This window comes from Piliocolobus tephrosceles, chromosome 2, assembly GCF_002776525.5.
Source record: "Piliocolobus tephrosceles isolate RC106 chromosome 2, ASM277652v3, whole genome shotgun sequence".
In the NCBI taxonomy this organism is placed as follows: domain Eukaryota; kingdom Metazoa; phylum Chordata; class Mammalia; order Primates; family Cercopithecidae; genus Piliocolobus; species Piliocolobus tephrosceles.
The window spans coordinates 67,405,579-67,426,537 of NC_045435.1; the positions used below are offsets into that span (position 1 = coordinate 67,405,579).

A 20,959-nucleotide genomic window follows, 5' to 3' on the forward strand; every position below is an offset into this window, starting at 1 on the left:
ATTCATATATCTGTTGAATTATTTACTGTCCAACCTCCCCCACAAGAATACATGCAAATCACATGTGCCTTGTTTGTCACCATATCCTAGAGCCTGGCTCACAGTGGGCACTTGATAAATAGCTGAATGAGGAAACAATTGGATAATTGGGGCTCAGTGGCTTTTTTTTTTTTTTTAAATATAGCTTGCCTTTTTTTATGGTAATTTGGTTAGTAAATCTCAATTCATCAGATCATTCTGGCTTCTTGCTGTTGCACAAGAGACATCAGATCATTGGAAACTTAAAGATGAGTCCCTTAACTGTACTATCTTGCTTTTGAAACAAACACACTTTTATGCTTGTATGAATTTGTTAGGGCTGCCATACAAACACCACGAACTAGGTGGCTTAAACAACAGAAATTTCTTGTCTTACAGTTCTGGAGGCTAGAAGTCCAAGGTTAAGGTGTTGGCAGGGTTGGTTCCTTCTGAGGGCTGCAAAGAATTTGTTCCATGCCTCTCTTCTCCCTAGGTGGTTTGCTGGCAATCTTTGGCATTCCTTAGCTTGTGGAAGTATCACTGCATCTCTGCCCTGATTTTTACATGGCGTTCTTCCTGTGTGCATGTCTGTCTCCGAATTTCCCATTTTTATAAGGACACAGTCATACTGAATTCGGGTTCATTCTAAATACCTCATTTAATTTAAATCTATAAAGGCTGTATCTCCAAATAATGTCACATTCTGTGGTACTGGGGGTTAAGATTTAAACATATAAATTTTAAGGAGACAAAGTTGAATCCCTAACAATACTGAACATCCAGGATGGAAGAACATGGTATTAGGTTGAGCCAAACACAGTTGCTTATGTTTTTGTTTTTCCTTGCCAGGACAAGAAACCCCCAGTGGAGGAAAATTGCAGATATGAAAAACAGGGCCTAAGTAAACACACAGATCTTTGCCAGAACCATGTTTGTCACACAGTATGGAAGTAACAAATATTTGGTAAATGAATGAATGTGGACTTGTTCTAAATGACTTGCTCCCTCACTTCTTCCAAGTCTTGGTTCAAACACTACCTTCTCAGTGGGAACTAGCCTGATTACTATTCTTAAAACCACCATCTCCCCAGTACTCACCACCTTTTCTCTTACTTTCTTTCTCTCTATAACACTGACCCCCTTCTACCAAACTCTGCAATTCACTTACTTGTCATGTTAATTGCCCATTTCTCCCTACTAGAAGGTAAGTTCCATGAACTCAGGAACTTTCACTGTTGTGTTTCCTTCTGTATGTACCAGCACTTGTTACAATGCCTGACACAGAGTAGGCCCTCAGTTTTGCTGAGTGAATGAATGAATGAACGTTGTTGAGAAAGAGCTCTGGAGACTCCTGGCGTGCTGTTTCAGGTGTTGCTTGGATCTCACCTTAACCGTCACAGAATTTCAATGCTAGTCTTTAAAGGAAATCTCAAAGATCAAGCCCCTATCTCCAAACCTTGAATTCTCTTAAACTGGTGACAACTTGATAACAGATTGCCTTTGAATGTAGAACCCTCATTTTAATAATAAGACAGTAAGAGATTGAAACTGTTTAACAAATAAAATTTGCTATGTGTACGGTATGTGTGGTATGGGGAACAGAAGCAGAAAGCCTGCCATAGGTTAGTTTAAGGGGTAGACTAAGAGAAGGGCGAATATACTTTGGAGTGCAGCGGGGGCAGGATGGCACATAATTGTATGTCAATGCAGAGTAAAAGGACCAGAAGATGATAAGCCAAGCCAATGACAGTGAGCAGCATAGTGGTACGGAGCAACGCTTTCTAACTTTATGCATGTACCAGCCACTTGGGGATCTTGTTGAAATGAAGATTCTGGTTCTTGGGTGGGGCCTGAAAGTCTGCAGTTCTAACGTGTTCTCAAAGGACGGCTCTACGGAGCCATGCTTTGAATACCAAAGAGCACGGATTTACTAGTTACCTGTGTAATCTTCAGTAAACGATTTAACTTCTCTGTGCTTCTATTTTCTCATCTATAAAATGGAGATCAGATGAAGTAATCCCAGTAAAATGAATACCACTGAGTGTCACTGATTATCAGTTACTTCACTTGCAGAAGAGTGGAGGGCATGACTGGGGATGGGGCTGGAGGAGGGAGTCACAGAAGTCTTAGCTGTATTTTATACATTTAAAAATAAAAGTATTCAGGTATTGATACGTGGGCCGAGTTTTCTCCTCTCTTTTACAAGCACATTACACGCGAAGCCAGATCAGTTTATGAATGTGCTACGGCGCAGGGTGGCTAAGAAATCCTCCTTGCAAACTGCTTTGGGTCCTGCGTGGGGGAATGGTTTCGATTGAGAGCCGAACCCTGGATTTAGGCGTTTGTGCGGAGCTCAACGCGACTCTCAGGTATTCAGGAAGACTACCTTTTGCTCAGCACCTGCGGAGTGGCGGCCACAGCGAGGCGCTCGGGAGAGGCTCCCGGAGGCCGGCAGGTGGGGCGCGCCGGCGGAGCAGGAGTGCGGGGCGGGGAGAGGGCCGGCCCACGTGGACCGCGGGGCCAGGCAGGGGCAGGAGCAGCCGGCCGGCCCGGCCAATCAGTGCGTTCCGCGGCGGCCCGGCCCCTCCTGATCAGCGAGCTAGCTGTGCTCGGCCCCGCACTGCTAGCTGCGCGCCGCCCTGGACGGGGCGCACCGACTGCGCGAGCGGCTGCGGGCGAACAACGAGAGTCCAGCCTCAGCCGCCTCTCCGCAGACGCTGCTTCTCCAGCAGCAGCTTCGGGCTTCTCTTGGTAGATACGTGGGAACTTTCCTTCTCCTTGCAAGGCTGCAGAGGTGATGGGCCTCTCTCGGGGCCCCGGCAGGGAGGCGGCACGGTGAGCGTCCTCTGGCTCCGGTGCTGCGGTCGGTGCCTAGTTCCGGACGCGCCAGTCCGACTTGGATGCCGACTCTAGTCGAGTAAGAAGGGTTGGAAGGGATAAGGAGGGGCGAGAGGATGGGTTAGGGGTGGATTTGGACCCTGTATTTAGGTGCTGTCTCGTGGGCAGCCGCTGCCTCTCGGGCTGGTACCGACTTAACTCAGCTCGGTGCAGCTCCCCTCATCCCGGCTCTCTGGGGTGCTGGGGCGACTGCCTGTGCTGAGGTCGGAGTGCAACCCGAAGTTGGAAGCGGCGCTCCGAAGTATGGATGTGTGGCTGGAGAGAGGCAGCGGCTGCTTCCAATTTCGGGGTTCGTGACTGACAATCAGAATCCCCGGGGTGCTCTGCTGATGCGGAGGAGGCCACTCGATGAATTGATATAGGGGTGGTGAACTCGCCGTGAGCTCTTTTCTGGACAAGCCGACCTTAGCTCTTCATCCCTTTAATCTGAGCTAGGATCCTTATAGGAGCAAGCAGGTGGGGGCAGGTCAGCATCCCCCCGCCCCCACCCTGAAGCGCTGGTTGCTGGGATCTTGCTGGAAGGGCGCCGCGAGCGCTCGGGACGCGTCTTGCAGCTGGGAGCGCAAAGCTTCCCGCCCAAGTGGAGAACTGGAGCGGGTCTGGAAGTTGCGTCTGTTTCCGCGGGAGGCATCTCTACATTTCTTTCTCTCGTTTTCCCTCTGCCCTGTTAATCCGTTCCTAGAAGAGAGGGCATCTTTGACTCTAAGCACGGAGCTCAGGGGAGGATTGGAACTGGAAAGCTTGATCTCCTGCACCTGGGGAGGCTGCCGAAGCCAGACACAGTGCCGCTGGTGCGTTTTCTTCTTGAATCAGCATCATTTAACTTTTGGGGGCTCCACGGAGCCTTAGTCAAGCTGTGAGTCAGCTCCTAAGCAGTATGTACATGCACGGGTTCACGGACTCACGGAGACCTAGCCTGGTGCCCATCCCCCCTCACCGAGATTCAGGGACCCCCTTTGGCGAAACGTCTTTATCCCTGAGCTCTTTTCCCTTTTAACTTTTCAATGGTCTTCCCTCTGAGACAAGCAAGGTTGATGTGATTTGGCAGGCGATCCCCGTATGTGGGGATGGGCGCGTTCGAAGCCTTGGTCTGTTTCTGCCTTTGATATCCTTGGTATAAAGCTTGTCCACCACAACCCGGAGCTGCCACCTGCAGACTCGGTCACCCAAACTTGTGCACATTGTTGGCCTAGGTTTCTAATCACACGCATCTTCGTTTGGCCTCCTCTAGAATACTCGCTGAGGAGGGGGCAGTTTGTCTGTGTCTGAGCCCAGTTCAGGAAGGCCTTGGATTTTTTTAAAGGCTAAAATAATTTAGGAACAGCCATTTTGCAATATAATTAGTGTTTCCACTCAGTCACTGAGAACAAATGTATGACCTGAAGAATTCTTCAATAGCTCGCGTGGGTTTTATAGTGAGAAGAATTTCTGCTAAGTTTATAGTCCTATCGGTGTGAAAGCCCAACACTTCCTTTAGATGGGAAATACAGGCCTTAATAAGGTATTGTGAGAGCAGTTTTCAGAATCGTTATGACTAATGATGACTTACGTCCTCCCAAAATGACCGAGTGAGTTGGCATGGCTCATTTGTGCAAAAAGCTGTCTTCATATGTGTGGACATTTCTTGATCAATATTCTCATAGCAGAAAGCCATATTTCAAGGTTTCCTTCCTAAGTTCTTCTGTCTCATTGTTCTGCTTTGCGTGACTTGCTTTCATCCCTCAGTACCATCTTAACTGCCCTTTGACACTTTAAAATTTGTTATAAGGCTTCAAGTCACAATTTGACTTGGCCAGTTTTCCCTGCTAAAAATAAGAAAGTTGCCCTGTCCAGAAAAGCAGTGGCTGCCAATTTATCTATCTTTGAATGACTTTAATTGTATTGCTTGTTCCCTTAGCACACACAAAAAAACCCTACAAATATCTCTGCTTGATTATTGGATATTTTTCATTGAAGGCAACCATTTTTATATTTCTAGTACTAGGATGTTCTAGGTCACTTGAATTTCAATATTCATTTTCTGATCTTTTTAGACATGTGTATTGTTTGATGACCTAGTTCCACTTAGTAATTAAAAAAGAAAAAGAAGAAACTCCTTTGCTCCCCACCACCACCTCCTTTTCAGTGGTACATAGCCTTTTCCTAAGAGCTGCTTTTTTCTGCACCACTCATTTATTGTTACACTTAATATAATACTTTGCTGTGTAAATGGTGTGTTGATGCATGTGATATTAAAACTGCATTCACTGGGGATTAACCCTTGGATATGACATCATCACCAGCCAATCCTTGATCTGATTTGAACATGCATTGACAAAAGTCACATTATCATATTGAGCAAGTGATTCTGTATTGCCTGTGATGAATGAGGGAAGCAATGAAGTCTTCTTGGCGCTTTCTAAGTCTCAATTAGCTGCCCAGTTGGAGAGTTTTGAGTATTTCTATACTAAGAGGCTTAGCTTAATAATAAAATTCTCAGATTTCAGTTTTATAGATCTCTTTAGAATTTGCATAAGGAGATTTTCCTCCTTATGCTTTCTTCCTCTTTGGGAGTTTTTCACCCTGTGTTCTGGCTCTGTTTCCTTACAAATATGTAAAGACATCATAGTAAATGGAATAATCTTTTGCTTTTGTTTTTTGTCCTAGAGATAGCCATGTAGGTGATGGGCTAATTTGTTTGAGTACGTGCATTCACTTATTCAGGTGTTGGCTATAAATCAGTCAGGATTAGCAAGACGACTTAAAGTCCTGAAGCCAATCAATCATAAATGATTGGGAGGTCATACAGTGTATTTATCCTAATTTGTCAAGATTCAGGATTGAGGGTGGGGGATTGAGGCAATAGGAAACAACGGTATCCATAAAGGTATTGGTGAAGTGATCTTGGCCACATTAATCACTTCATAATTATTTGTTTTGAAAATGTTATTTTTAAAAGCCATGTCAGAACCTAGACAGCCCTGACTTAGAGACTTAATCTGTAGTATGACATTGCACTTTGTAATGCCCCACTCAATTTGTGATCTCCTGCAACCCACCTCTCAAAAGATAAAATTGACCTTGACTTCCCATCTATTTGATATCTGCTGAAAAATAAGACAAATTCTTCCTGTTTTAAAGTCACTATTCAAGTTCAATTCATTTTCCTTCAGTCAGTCAAAAGGCTCTTAAAAAAAAAAAACATAAACTTAATTGTACAATCTGGTTTAAGGAAATGCTCAAAGAATTTTAAATCTAGAAAGTACCTTAGATTTCACCTTTCTAGAAATCAGGGGTAGGAGGTATTGTTGTACCTTGGATCTAGTATGTTATTAAAACAAACAAACAAACAAACCTGGGATTAGAATCCTGGAGTCCTAATTCCTAGCCCAGTGAGCTTTCCAGTGAAGCCTGGGAGAGAATGATTTCTGTGATGTGGTGGGACCCCTACCCTTGGCTGTCTCTGCAGAGGAGGGCCACACTGGCTTCTTGCACCATCAGTTTGCCAGACTACCATGCTAGTTGAGCCCACCTCAAGGATTGGACAGCTGTATACACTAGCTAGCTTGGGTTACTTCCTAGTAGCTGCCACAGTATCCACGATTATAAAGAAAATGTTTAAAGGGGAGCTGGCGATGGAAGGCGATTGGGCAGGGTGACTCAATTTGAACCTAACTGAACACATGGAAAGACATGGATGTTAAAATGATGGTCAGGTAGTTTAATGATTTATGGTTTACTTGTGAAAGAACTCAGAATGTTAATCTATTAGGTGATAGGCTGCACTTTCATACTTAGTGCCTTTTAGTTGCTATAAGAGCCAGTACTAGCCAATAATTTGGAATAACATTATTTTCTGGCATGGTTGTGAATAATGATAATGGTACCCTGCATTTGTTGAACACTTAGTATGTGCCAGCTGTAGAGTGTTGATGTTACGGAAACATTCTAGTTACTAGATGGCTTTCTCTGTATGGATCAACCACTGATTTTCAGAGTTATGAATCTAAGGCAACACTGAATCTTTTTTAGTCATTCTTTTTAATTCAAAAGCTGTCAGGATCTTAGAGTAACAAATCATTAACACAAGCATAAAGAATTTTAATTCAGAAGTATGGTAGCATCAACTATTAGGGAGTTCTTGTTAATAAAATGACAAGACACTATTTAGAAAGATAATAAAGACATGGGTAATTTGTTTCCTTTTATGAGATTGTGGAATTGTTAGTCTAGAAGAGTAAAATATCCTTATTGGAAAAATAGGAAGGTATCATTGTATTTCTTTTTTCTTTTTCTTTTCTTTTTTTTTTTTTTTTTTGAGATGGGGTCTCACTCTGTTACCCAGGCTGGAGTGCAGTGGTGTGATCATAGCTCTCTGCAAACTTGACCTCCTGGGCTAAAGCAGTCCTTCTGCCTCAGCCTCCTGAGTAGCTAGAACTACAGGTGTGCACCACCATGCCCAGCTAATTTTTATTTTTTATAGGAACAGAGTCTCAGCATGTTCCCCAGGCTGGTGTTGAACTCCTGGGCTCAAGCAACCCTCCTGTCTCAGCCTCTCAAAGTGTTGACATTACAGGCATGAGCTACTGTGCCTGGCTATCCTTGTATTTCTTATGAAGTAAAGAGAAAACACTAAGCTTTTTTTTTTTTTAAAAAAAAATAAAACTATGGCAGTACACGCAAACTACTCTGTTGGCTTTGCTAGTGCTATAAGTTCATTTTAAACTAGAAAGCAATAGAACATTCTACAGTATTTCAGTTACCTTAACAAAAGGTGGAACTGTCAAAAGCTAGAGTTATTCTTCTTCTTTTTTTTTTTTTTAATGACCACCGTGTCTGCTTGGATTCTTTTAGTTTCACATCTGTGCCATGTGTTCTAAAGTTTTCTCTGAAAATTAATAGTTTTATTTCTTGATTTCTTCATTTCCATTTCATCTTTTTCTCTAGTAAGTGATGAAAATATTGATGAATCTGCGGTATACCGTAGTTACTAACCTGGGAATCATTGGGTCTAAAACCACAGACTTTAAATACAGCTTCTAAAAATTAACAAAGGTTTTCAGCAAGGAAGAAACTTACAGACCACGACGTGCGGGGGAAACTTAAAATTGGTCCAGTGGGGGGCAGTTTTGCTCCCCAGAGGAGTTTCGGCAATGTCTGGAGACATTTTTTTGATTGTTACAATTTGGGGCAGGATGGTGTGGGAGAACAGTTTCTCGTGGGCAGAGGGCAGGAATACTGGCTAAACATCCTGTGGTGCACAGGGCAGCTCCCACAGCAAAGAATTATTATTTTTTATTTAGTTATTTGGGAATTATTATTTTTTATTTATGTTTTTGCTCTGTCACCCAGGCTGGAGTGCAATGGCGGAATCTTGGCTTACCGCAACCTCCGCCTTCCATATTCAAGCGATTCTCTCACCTCAGACTACCCAGTAACTGGGATTACAGGCACCCGCCACCATGCCCGGCTAATTTTTGTATTTCTGTAGAGATGGGGTTTCACCATGTTGGCCAGGCTGGTCTCAAACTTCTGACCTCAGGTGATGCACCCACTTCAGCCTCCCAAGGTGCTTGGATTACAGGCGTGAGCCACCATGCCTGGCCGCAAAGAATTATTTGATTCAAAATGTCAGGAATGCTGTGGTTGAGAAACTCTGCTCTAATGCAATTTTTAAGGTCCAGAGTAGTGAAAAATATCTTATCCAATGTCTGCAGCTCTTTATTTCTGTCAGGGAACCCAAGTATTTTGATGCATAGGCAACAATTCTTTTCATCACCTTAGGCTTCTGTTTTGAAAATTTCTTTTCTTAATTTATAAAAGTAGTACATACCTGGGGTAGAAAAATTCAAATATTGCAGAAAAATATAAAAAGGAAAGTTAAAAAAAAAACCCACCCAATTTTGCCACCCAGAGGCAATTCCTTTTTAAACTTTGGTAAACCTATTTCCAAATCCCTCCTGTTGCTTTTATCCACATATATTTAGACCTGATTTATTTTGTTTTCTATTTATTTATTTATTTATTTTTGAGACTGAGCCTCTGTTGCCCAGGCTGGAGTGTAGTGGCGTGATCTCAGCTCACTGCAACCTCCTCCTTCTGGGTTCAAGCAATTCTGCCTCACCCTCCTGAGTAACTGGGAGTACAAGCGTGCGCCACCATGCCTGGCTAATTTTTGTATTTTTAGTAGAGACGGGGTTTCACCATGTTGACCAGGCTGGTCTTGAACTCCTGACCTCAAGTAATCCGGCTGCCTCCACGTCCCGAAGTACTGGGATTACAGGCATGAGCCACTGTGCCCGGCTTAGACCTGACAATTATGAATACGGAGGTTCATACATCATATGATCTGTGTCCTGCTTTGTTTACTCAGCAAAGGCCCATTAGAGGGCTTCTGGTGAACCTCTGGCTAGGGAAGGAGGCCGACATTCCTTGCCTGTGGAGACCTACGTTGTGGTGATCATTTTACATGAGACCCAGATGTGCTCTGGAGTGATTCCAGTAAAGATGACAAATCAGTGAAGAGAGCTATATGTCATTCTTTTTCATGACTATATGCTATTCTACCTAAAAATTTATCTTAATATTAGTCATCAAACATCCAAAAGTTAAAAGAGATTTTGATTTTCTTTGTACTGCATCCTGTTTGCCAGACATTAAGTTTCATATGTCAGTAATGGAGTAAGTCCTACAATTCAACCTTTTAAAATGGTGTCTAGTTTAATATTTTTAAGTAGTTTGAAAGCCATAAATATTTTGTACAGTGCAATGTTTAATTAAGGCCATCCAAAGAAAAAATTACTGGGGTGAATTCTTCTCTGTATGTATCGTTGGGGGCAACAAATTACTGGAATAGTAATCTTTGTTACTATTTAAATCATTTGGCAGCTCTTCCAGTAGGAGCCAGATTGTAATGTAAACATCTGTTACCTTTTCTCTGCCTTCAGAACTGATTATGCAACTCGGCTTCACATCAGAGATGCAGCTTTCTTCATTTATATTTTTGGATTAATTCCTTCTCAGCACACACACACACGCACGCACACAGATATCCATGGACACAAATCAAAAGAGCCATAAAATTGGTTACTATGGACTCAGTCCTCCCAGAATAAAAACCTCACATCTTCTTTGCACTCTGTCCTGCTCTTTGCAGACTCTAGGTCTGCTCAGAAGCACGGAACTCCATTAAGCAAGCTGGAGGATAGCTGTGAGTTTGCCCCTTGGTACCAATCTCATTCTCCTTGTATGCTGAATTTCCCCCACCTCAAAGCTTAGGTGCTGATATGCAGCTGAGGAGATTTAGAAAACTCATTGGTTAACATTTAAACATCCCCATTAAGGTCAAGGAATACCTACCAGTGGGGGTGAGAGAGGCAGTGGGGAGTGGGTGAGGAGATGTTTAAATGGAATTGAACCTTACTTGGAACCAAGTGTCTCTTTCGTGAGAGCTTTCTCCGGATGCTGGCCATTTTTACATTAGAGAATGTTTGTGAAATATTTGCCTTGTGGAACTTTAAAAAAATTATAATAGTAACAATAGTTATCATTTGTTGAGTAAGGATGTTGCGGGGTACTGTACTAAGCATTTTTGTTTTAGTTTGGGTAAAAAACATAAAATTTATCATTTTAACCATTTTTAAGTGTACATTTCAGTGGCATTAAGTACATTCACACTGTTAAGCTACCATCGCCCATTCCATCCACAGAACCCTTTTCATGGTGCAAAACTGAACTCTGTACCCATAAAACGCGAATTTCCCGTTCCCCCTTCTAGTTCCTGACGACCACCTTTCTACTTCCTGTCTGATTTTCACTCCTCTAGGACCTTATATAAATGGAGACATACATTATTCTTTTGTATCTGTCTTATCTCACTTAGCATAACGTCTTCAAATTTCATCCATGTTGTAGCACGTGTCAGAATTTCATTTGTAAGGCTGAATAATCCATTGCATATATAGCCCACACTTTATTTTTTATGTGACCTTCAATGGACATTTGTTTTTTTTCCACCTTTTGGCTATTGCACATCATGCTGCTATGAACATGAGCATACAAATATCTATTCAAGATGCTTTTAGTTCTGCCTTAGTTCTTTTGAGTCTGTACCCAGAAGTGGAGTTGCTGGATTGGATGATAATTCTGTGTTTAATTTTTTGAGGTACCACCATACTGGTTTTCCATGGTGACTGTGCCATTTTATTATACTAAGAATATTTTTGTGTTATCTGATTTAATCCTCCCGAAGTCCTACAAGGTAGACACAATCATCATCTCCCTTCTTTGCATGAGAAAAATGAAGCACGCAGGGTGGAAGCCACACTGGTAGTTTGTGGCAGAGACGCGGTTTGAACCCAAGCAGTGTGGTCCAGGGACAAAACTCTTAGTAGATTATTCATTCTTTGAACTCAAGAAAGGTTGGCCAAACTCCTCATGCATATGGCCCAGGCATGGTTGGGGAGAAGAGGTAAATAACAAATGTGTTTACCCTAAGATGCTCTAACTGTCCTCATCCTGCCACACAAAGGAATTTGATTGAGATTTAGAGTTCCTGTGGGTCAGATGCTCATTGTGAAATTGGTATTTTATGAAAATAAAAACAGGCAATAAATACACACTGTGGCTATTTAGGCTGTTAATATTAGTGCTGCCTCGAATCCTTTGGCAATTAATAATTATGCAGCCCATGGTTTTTTAAATGCCATTACAATTTTGCTTCTCATTGGGGTTGGGAGGGAGTGTGGGTTGAGACAATATGAGGAAATAATCAAGATTAAGATAAGCCTTAGGTAGGATCTGACCGATGATTGCATTTTTGCTTTACAGAGAAAGTAGGCAGAGGACATGGGCATCCTTCCCACCCAAAACACAGCTTGATGGAGTTATTGCAAAGGAAGGCACGTTTAGTCACTTTATAGAATTAACAATTGATCAGTTTTGTGGTGCCTCAGTCCTTTCTAAGCACCCCATGTTTATTCATTATTGTGATTACACAGTGGAAGCGGCTCTGCTTGATGTGATGAGCAATAGCAAGATGTGAAGACATTTAAATACACTTGAAATTAAGTTTGCACAAATAGGTGTCTGACAGGGTGTTCTAATTTGATTCTAAAAACCCAGAAATAAGGCTGTATGGGGAAGGGGAGTGAGAGGGATGGGCCTCATGGAATCCTGAGTCAGATGTGTGTAGTTTATTTTCCAGGTTTCTTTGTTATTTTAAAGGAAAATGGCAGTGGTTAGAACCATGTTCCTCATAGGTGAGTCAGGGGAGCGGACAGTGCCAGTAAGCTCTGCCATTGATACTGGCCTATCATGTTAGTTAACCCTTTTACAATGGAGCACCAAGCTCTGGTGTTCTCAATAGTAGGGGAAAAGTCACGAGCCGGCTTGTCCTGATGTACACATGTACAAAATATACTAATCATCCTATGAAGTATTAATCAGGAAAGGAAAACATTCCTCAAGACTGAAAGTTAAGGTCATCCTGAGAAAAAGGACTGGCAAGATTCCTAGAAAACTGTTTCTTCAAGACATTTTGATTCCAAATTTACTCTTTTCACATTTACAAAAGACTCAGGATCCCAAGTGTAAACTCAGATTCTGGTTTGATGTGCAAATATTTCTGAACCACAGCATAAATAGACATGAACTTACAAGCAATTGACTATATCCGTATGTACGTTTCATGATCCTCATTTACTTAGAAGGAAAGAAGAGAGATGAATATAGGGTTTATGCTGATTGCAATTTTTTTTTTTGTCCTCTGCAAAATCTGAATTTTGTTGGATTTTAAAAATTGATTTTACATGATCAATCTTGTTTGGTATACCAGTCCCCAAATTCCAGTGTTCTTGATATTCCTAATATTATCCTTTAGATCAGTGCTGGAGCACCTGGAAGGCTTGTTAAAACAGATTCCCTGGCCTCATCTCCAGAGTTTGTGATTCAGTAATTCTGGGATGGGGCCTGTGAATTTCTATTTCCAGCAGGCTCCCATGAGGTGCCGATGCTTCCAAGCTTTGGATCACACTTTGTATAACACTTTCTTAGACGATACATTTTTCAGAGTTTAAACATTTTAATACAGAAATTTTTATAAAAATAGGTTGTTTTGACTAGGTTGAGAGTTTCTCATTTTGTAATATGTTGGTAAGCTTATCTAAATAGTATGATTCAGAAGGTTGATTTAAATTACTGAACCAAAAGTACAAATTAAATGTTCATTGGATCAGTATTGTGTCTGAGAAACTGATTTTGATAATGTCTTGACATTTCTTTTAGAGCATAAGATGCGTTTTCTGTACTTGAGGCCTTTTAAAATAATTGCCTAGTTGTTTAAATGAATGTTGAGGCAGGTTGGCTGTACGTAGCATGTAACCAGCCTATTGCCAGCTTCCGTCATCCGACTGATGTCTACACTGGACTAAGAAAAAACATGGCTTCGATTTCCATATAGTTTTGATCTGATTTAAATTGTAATCCTATCGGCAGGTGACATACAGGAATTTCGTTTTTGTTCCTGTGTAGTTAAGACTCAGCAGATGTTAAAAGCTGATGTGGATTTAAGATTTCATCCGTTCTGGGAATAACTGAAGATTTAGTCAGGACCAGAAGATGGAGTTGTAGACAGAGTTATAGAACTTGAGGGGGTATGGAAAGTTTTTGGACAGATGCCTGGCTTATTGCTTTCTCTTGCCACTTGGAGGAATAAATTATCTTCTGTGTTTGCTTAAATGAAAAGCTTTCAGTGGATTTTACTTTGTCTTGCACTGTCTAAAAAAATTAAAAGTTTGCAAACTGAAGTCCCTTTGAATAAGAAAACATGTAAAGAGCTTGCTTTTTTTTCTCCCTCACTCGTTTAAAAAAATTGGAAGTTTGTGAAATATTTTGGAGATAATCTGAGTTATAGAAATGTGTGGGTGTTGGCAGGAAGGTTAGAATTGGCAACCAGCAAGCGGAGCGGATGGACTGGGTCAGAGTCATTTAACCTTCTTCCTCTCCAGAGCTGTGTTTTAATTACATAGCTGGTTTGTGGAACTGTGATCCCCTCTTGCGGGCAGCAGGGTGTTGCGTGTGAGTAGGTTTGTACTAATACATCCTTGGGACCCATCAGTCACTGTTGTCCCCTTGGCAGGTTTTCACGTTGGTCATCTCTGCCCAACTGTCAAGATGCTACAGTTCTCCTCCGTGGCTGCTGACCCTTTTGGCCTTTGTTTCCCCAGCACTCAACCCCAGACAGTTAGAAGATGACGTTTCCAAGTTGAGTGGCAGACGAAGGCCCTGCTGGAGATGCCTTCTATGGAAGACTAAACAGCAGAAGCATCCAAACAACAAAATTGTCCTAATTTTTTTTTTTTTTAAGAACAATATCTACTTTTAGAAAACCATGGTCTTTGATTTACTGTAGAACATGGCATGTGTGGGTGGTACTGTCTGCTGGCTGGGAATGGCTGGTTAGTGTTATTCCAGCTACTCAGGCTGCACCGTAGGGGATAGTGATGCCACTGGTCATAATACAGGGTCATAGGGACTTTGTAGAACCCCTGCAGGGAATACACAAGTTGTAAAAAAAAAAAAAAAAAAAAATTAGAGAAAAAGTAAAAATCACCTCTAACTCTCTCTACAACCCATTTCTGTCTCTCCCTTCTCAGATACTATGAAGAGTTTGGGGTTATAGCCTTCTGCACATATTTAAAATATTTAATATACATTACATTTCAAAGAAATGCAAACCTGAGAAGGAAGAATGGACTGATGAAGACCTGGTAGATTCTCTCTTATCATCTGAAGTTGATTTGTATCAATGCCAACTAATCAACAGAAATAGGGAGCATATTTGGCATTTAACTTTATTTAAAAAGTATAATGTGAAAATATCAAAATATATTAAACTTTGCTCTTTATATTAGTATGTATGGTTACTAAATATACAGTTTTGTGTGTGAATTTTTTCACTTAAGTAGTGTCATTTTATACGTCTGATTCTATAGTTTGTATTTTTTGCTTACTGGTGTCTTGGAGATTATCCACGTTTATACATACATAGCTCTCACTCATTCCTTTAACTGCCATATAGTGTTCCACTATGAATGTACTTACTGCATTTTATTTAGCTGTTTCCCTACAGAGGGGCATTCGGATTTTTCCCATTTTTTTCTGCTATAGAGAATATGATGATATCATTCTTGAACAAAGTCATATGTGGTGTTAACTGAGATGCAGTGTTTACTGTTTAAAGCCTTCTCATAATTACAGTCTCTTGGTACCCATGTGTTTGCATTTTTCTAGGGTAGGAGTGTAATTGCCTGGTCAGAGGGTGTGTTTTAGAGCATTAAAAACACCAGTGTACCAGTGGCTTGGGAATGCATCTGGAAAATGTGGGGACTGCAGAAAGTCTCTTATCATTATGTTCCCTTAAAATTAAGATATGTTAACTCCAGAACAGGTCAGGCCCTAGACATTATCAATAAAATCTGTTAGTAGAATCTTACAAATTCCTGTATGTTTCAGTAGGACTTCCCTGTGATGATGGAAATGTTCCAAACTTCTTGCTGTTCACTGTGAGAGCCACTAAGCTACACGTCACTTTTGAGTATTCGAAATGCGGTTAATGTGACTCAAGAATCAAATTTTAAATTTTCTTTAATTGTAATTAATTTAGCTTTAAACTTAAATAGCCATGTATGTGTAGTGGCTGCCCGATTGGACAGCGCTGGTGCAAGGTATGCATCATCATAGATGGTAAGGCCATTGTAATTTACTACAATCACAAAAAGTTTTAGAGAGTGACTCGTGGAGAAATGGAAGTGTAGTGTATTTTGTTCATTCAGGGGCTCAAGACTCTTGACCTGAAAATAAGGTGATAAGTAAGTGAATGAAAACAAGACGATGTCATTAAGATTTATCAGGCATTTTCCTTGTTTAGAGACTCCTGTCTGCTCTGTCGTGATGGGGGCCGCCTGATGGAGTTGCACAGTCCTACTGGGGCAGTTCTTTGTAAAGTGAATTGATGGCTATGTAAATACAGCCATTAACCTTAAGCACCTCAGACAGCTCCTTGGGCGTTGCTGTTTTCTTGCCCTTGAAAATGCTGGTTGATGGATGCCAAGATGTTTTTTTAAAATTGTTTTTCCTAACTAACTGGTTGAAGCAGTGGACTGGGGAAGTTGCAGGGAAGTTGACAAAATTGAAGGCCTACTGAGCGTGAATCCTATGGCAGGGGTTTGGAATTTCGTTTGTCAGAGGGATATTTTGAAGGTTTACTCCCCATACAGGAAACAGGATGCTGTATATGTCTGTGTACATGGTATTTTTAAAAACACATAAAATGAATTACAGTTTGAAAGTGCCGGTTACAGAAAGTTTGTAGAAAACCTGGTTTTAAAGCAAATGGAAGAGGCTGGGCATGGTGGCTCATGCCTGTGATCCCAGCACTTTGGGAGGCCAAAGTGGGCAGATTTCTTGAGCCCAGGAGTTCGAGACCAATCTGGGCAACATGGTGAAACCCTGTCTGTACCAAAAAATACAAAAATTAAGCAGGCATGGTTAGATGCATGCATGTAGTGCCAGCTACTTAGGTGACTGAGATGGGAGGATTGCTTGAACCAAGGAGGTTAAGGCTGCAGTGACCTATGACTGCACCAGTGCATTCCCGCTTGGGTGACAGAACAAGACCCTGTCTGGAGGAAAAACAAAAAATCAAATGAAGTTTTAGAATTTAGGAATTTTGTATATATTTTAAAATTGGACATAGCTTGCAATGAAAACAACAGCTTCTTTTTCGTTTCTTGAAAGACATTTTTAGAAGTAGATTGAGTGAGGATGACAGAGGCAGTAAATGGATAAGATTCCCATGTTGAAAATCTATCTGGTGGTAGGACAAGCAAAGGTTATATTAGAAGTAGGATCAGAAGATGACGGTTGCCAGCGCGCTGATTTTTTCTCCATTGTCATTTGCGACCTCTCCCCCTTCCTCTGAGGTAATCACACTGACCATCTCTCATTTCTTACCATGCAGCGAATGTGTTCCTTACTTGTTCAGTGGCACTGTACCTGATTTCCTTTCCCTGGAATGTGAAATGTGTGTCGTGTATGTGTGTGTGTGTATGTGTGTGTTTGGCTTCCTCTCATCATTTAAGTCTCAAATGTTGTCTCATAAGAGAAAACCTTGAGTAATAAATCCCTAACCTACTCAAAACTACAACGATCTGGCCTGCTATAAAGTACTGGTGGGAGTTTCCAATTGATGACTGTGTGAAAATGCTTTGAAAACTACAGCTCATTGTATAAATGCACATTATCATTATTCCTGAAGATCTGCCAGAAGCCACGTTGCTGTCTACCAACTTGTCCTGATCTTCCATAAACTGGGTGTCAGTGAAATCTCAGAAGTGTTGAATTCAGAGCTTAGGTTTCTACCTTCCCACTCAGTCCTAGGTAAATACCATTGTTCCTGGTAACTTTCAGTCTGTTCCACACTGACACACAGGGGCAGAGGTCTCTTGATTCTGCTCTTGGGTTTGGATGAGGTAGGAACACCTGTGAGATTTTAAAAAGCCGTAAAAACTCAAACCATAGAACCACCACAGTCTCATAGTAAGTGCAGTTGAGGTGCTGTTTATATCTGAAATCTGTCATTACATTAACCTGATGAGGAAGTATGAAATACACCCCCATGTCCAACTTGAGAAGAAGTACATCAGTGTTTCCTCACTAGTAGTGAAAGTTGCCCTCCAAGACGTTGAAGTGGAATCTTCTGGAAGGTTCCCTCAGGTGATGAAGGGGCCTGTGCTGGAAACATTTCTACATTTCTTTCAATTATTTAATTGTTGGTGGTCCATCTATACAAAATGGATATATGCAATACAGGGTGGAAGAGATGCTAGCTGCGTACATCACCTCTATTCTTTCCCCTTCCTTAGTGATGGAACCCTGATTTCTAGTAAGACACAGGCTGTACAGAATCAGGACTATGTTTTACAGACGCTCTTGCACCAGGATAGCCATAGGAGATGTATGTAGAAGTTTTGGATGGTTATTTCTTGTGAGTCTTCTAAAATCCAGGGGTAGAGCCCTTTCTGGATCTTCCTCCTTTCTAAGTCCTGGAATGTGATGTAATAGTTTGTTCTCCAACAGCAATTTTGGCCTGTGACGTGACCTTGAGGATAAGAGGCAGAAGGGAAAAAGATGGAACAGAAAGAAGCTGCTTGAGGTCCTGGTGATTCTGTGGTGCCGAAGTACTTGCCTTGACCGTTCTACCACTGGGCTTAATTTTTGCAAAAAGAACAACATTTTGTATCAAAGCTTTTATTTTCTAGGGCATTGTTACATGTGGGGTGAAATGATACAGGCAGAATGCAGTGATAAATTAAGTTGGGACCTTAGTTTTAATGAGGTAATAATCTGTAAATCCAGAGTGCTTCGAGTTATGTGTAGACCTAACTTGAGTTCTGTAAAATCTGAGTAATGGAAAAGGAAACCACACAACAGATTTGGAATTGGAGGGATAGATACTACCAGGATAGATACTGAGGGTCATTTTGGGGAAGGATCAAATGGGGGTACTCAGTGGTTTGGGGGCAAGAACAGGAAAACTGTCAAGGCTATTAAAAGCCATCAGAGATTCCTCCACATTGCCAATATTGAAGTGAGTTACAACTTATTCTCAAATAAGTTGAAGTCTTATCCATTTGATATGTTTTGACAGGAAATGTATATTTACTGCCTGAAATGACTTCAATTGCTGAACTCTGAACCACAGTATTTCATAAATGATTAACATTAGACGGAGTCAGTGGGAACCTCACAACTTTTCTTAAACAGCATTCCACAAGAAAGAATTTCTCACAATTGCAAGGTATTTATCCTATTTTCAAAAGTACACATTCACACTGGTAGGTTTTGAACTTGTCTATCAAAAATAGTTATTGCTTTTGCAGATAGAAAAATAGTCACTTAAAATCTAAGGAGATGAGCAGATATATTCAGCATATCTTGGTCAATTCAATATTTATTGAATGGAGATAGAAATTTCTCTTATAAATTTTTCTTCATATGTATCTTAAGTGCCCGTTTTGCACAAAGTGATGGGCTGGGTATGGTTATTAATTCTAATATGGATTTCGTATCCAGTGAAGTTTAGTAAGGGAGATTTAGCTACAATGGAGACAGGAGGAAGGATATTCCCATGTGGAGGAAAAAAGCCTATTGAAAGTTCAGAGGTGGGAAAATTCATCTTCCATCACCATTTTGAGAGTTAAACTTTCTTATCACCTAATTAGCACCCCAATTATTTTCTATCCCTACATTTTTAACAAGGGCCCAAAATGTTTCTACTTTAAAGATGTAGTAATGACTTGAAAGCATAGAAGAGGACTCTACAGTTGGTTGGTTTTAAAGCAAGAACTAATTTGAGGGCGCAGTAAAAATTCTAGAAAACAAGGACACTTTTTCAATGTGATACAAGAGACTAAGTCATAATGTTTGCTTGTGATAGTTTGTAATTTTATTGTCTTTTTTGGCAAAGATCTTGTAATAGTGTTCTAGTTGCCACTGGGCCAGAGCTTGTCCTAAGAACTCAGAGCTTGGACACTCACTGGGCTTCAGAATTTGGAGCCAAGGAGTTAATCATGGTGGGTATTTGAGAATAGCCTCTTAGTAAGAAAGAATTAGAACAGGGAGGTGACTTTATGGCACTGCATCAGTGACAATGATGAAACGCATCTACTTGAGCAGCAGGGGTTGACAAACTTTTTCTATAAATGGCTGTGTAGTAAATAATTATATTTTGTGGCCACATGAACTCTGTTGTAGCTACTCAACTCTGCCGAAGTGGGGAAAAAGTCTGGGACGGTATGTGAATGAATGTTGCATGACCATGTTCTAATAACATTTTATGAGTACTGAAATTTGAATTTTATTTAACTTTCACGTATCAATAAATACTATTCTTTTTTTTCCCAAAAACGATTCTCAGTTTACAGGGTGTACAAAACCATGCAGTGGGCTAGATTTGGCCCACGGACAAAGTTTGTTGATCCCTGCTGGAATAAAGGACCGTGTGCTCCCTTCTCCATAGTCTAGTGAAGTCCAGACTTCCCTCATTTGCACACCACTTCCATGGCTTTTTTACTGCATTATTTATTAAATATGCTTATTGAAATAGACATATTTGGTCTCATCTTAATAATGAATTTCATGTTCTGGCTTAATTGATGAAATGCATCACTAATGCATCACAATTTAAATAAACTTTAAAACTATTAGTTACTAACTTTACACATAAGGTCACATCACATATACTGATTTAATACCTTTTGCTAATTAAAAAAATTGAGGCACAATTTACAATAAAGTCTCCAAATCTTAATTACTAGAGCTTAGTGAATGTTCACATAAGTACGCACCCATGAAACCACAACTCGGATAGGATGCAGAATTTCCAGCACCCAGATGGGTCCTTTGTAACCCTCCTAGTCATACACACCACTACCAGTAGAACTTAGTTTTTTCTCTTTGACACCTTCTTATAAATGGAAATACACAATTTATATCATTCCCTAAGATTTTGCCCAATGCTATGTCTGCTGTTACCTGTAATAGTAGTTCTTCTTCATTGTTGCGTAGTATTTCATTGTAAGAATAGGCTACTTTATTCTGGTGTTGAACATCTATTTTTTTCCCCTAGGTTTTGGCTGCTATGAATAAAGCTGCTGTGAACAATCTCATACATGTTTTTGGCAGATGTAAGCACTCATTTTTGTTGCACATCCTTGTTTTTTTCAGACTGTTGGACTCAGGACTACTTCTTGACAGAACTGATAATTAAAAGAAAACACAGCTACCACATATATAGCACTTATTTTATGCCAAGCACTATTTAAAAATCCTTTAGCTATATTAATACACTCAATTGGGATGGTTAGGATTCTTGTCCTCATTTTATAGGTGAGGAAACTGAGGCATAGAATGATAAGGCATTTTACCAGGGTCACACCTCATGAGTTCTAGAGCTGGAATTTCTTTCTCTCTCTGTCTCTAATTGAGACTGTCTTTCAGACGT

At 40.7% G+C, this 20,959-nt stretch overlaps 1 protein-coding gene across 2 annotated transcripts in view; it reads left to right on the plus strand.

Moving 5' to 3' along the window:
• The first annotated feature begins 2,573 nt into the window (after positions 1 to 2,573).
• The window catches only part of TAFA4 (TAFA chemokine like family member 4), a 196,141-nt gene continuing 177,755 nt past the window's right edge, over positions 2,574 to 20,959 (plus strand). Inside the window, exon 1 of one of the 2 annotated variants that reach the window (XM_023199654.1) lies at positions 2,574 to 2,935. The gene's annotated coding sequence lies outside the window, so the exon portion shown is untranslated. The remainder of the gene's footprint in view (positions 2,936 to 20,959) is intronic. The other variant, XM_023199659.1, reaches the window with a different exon arrangement.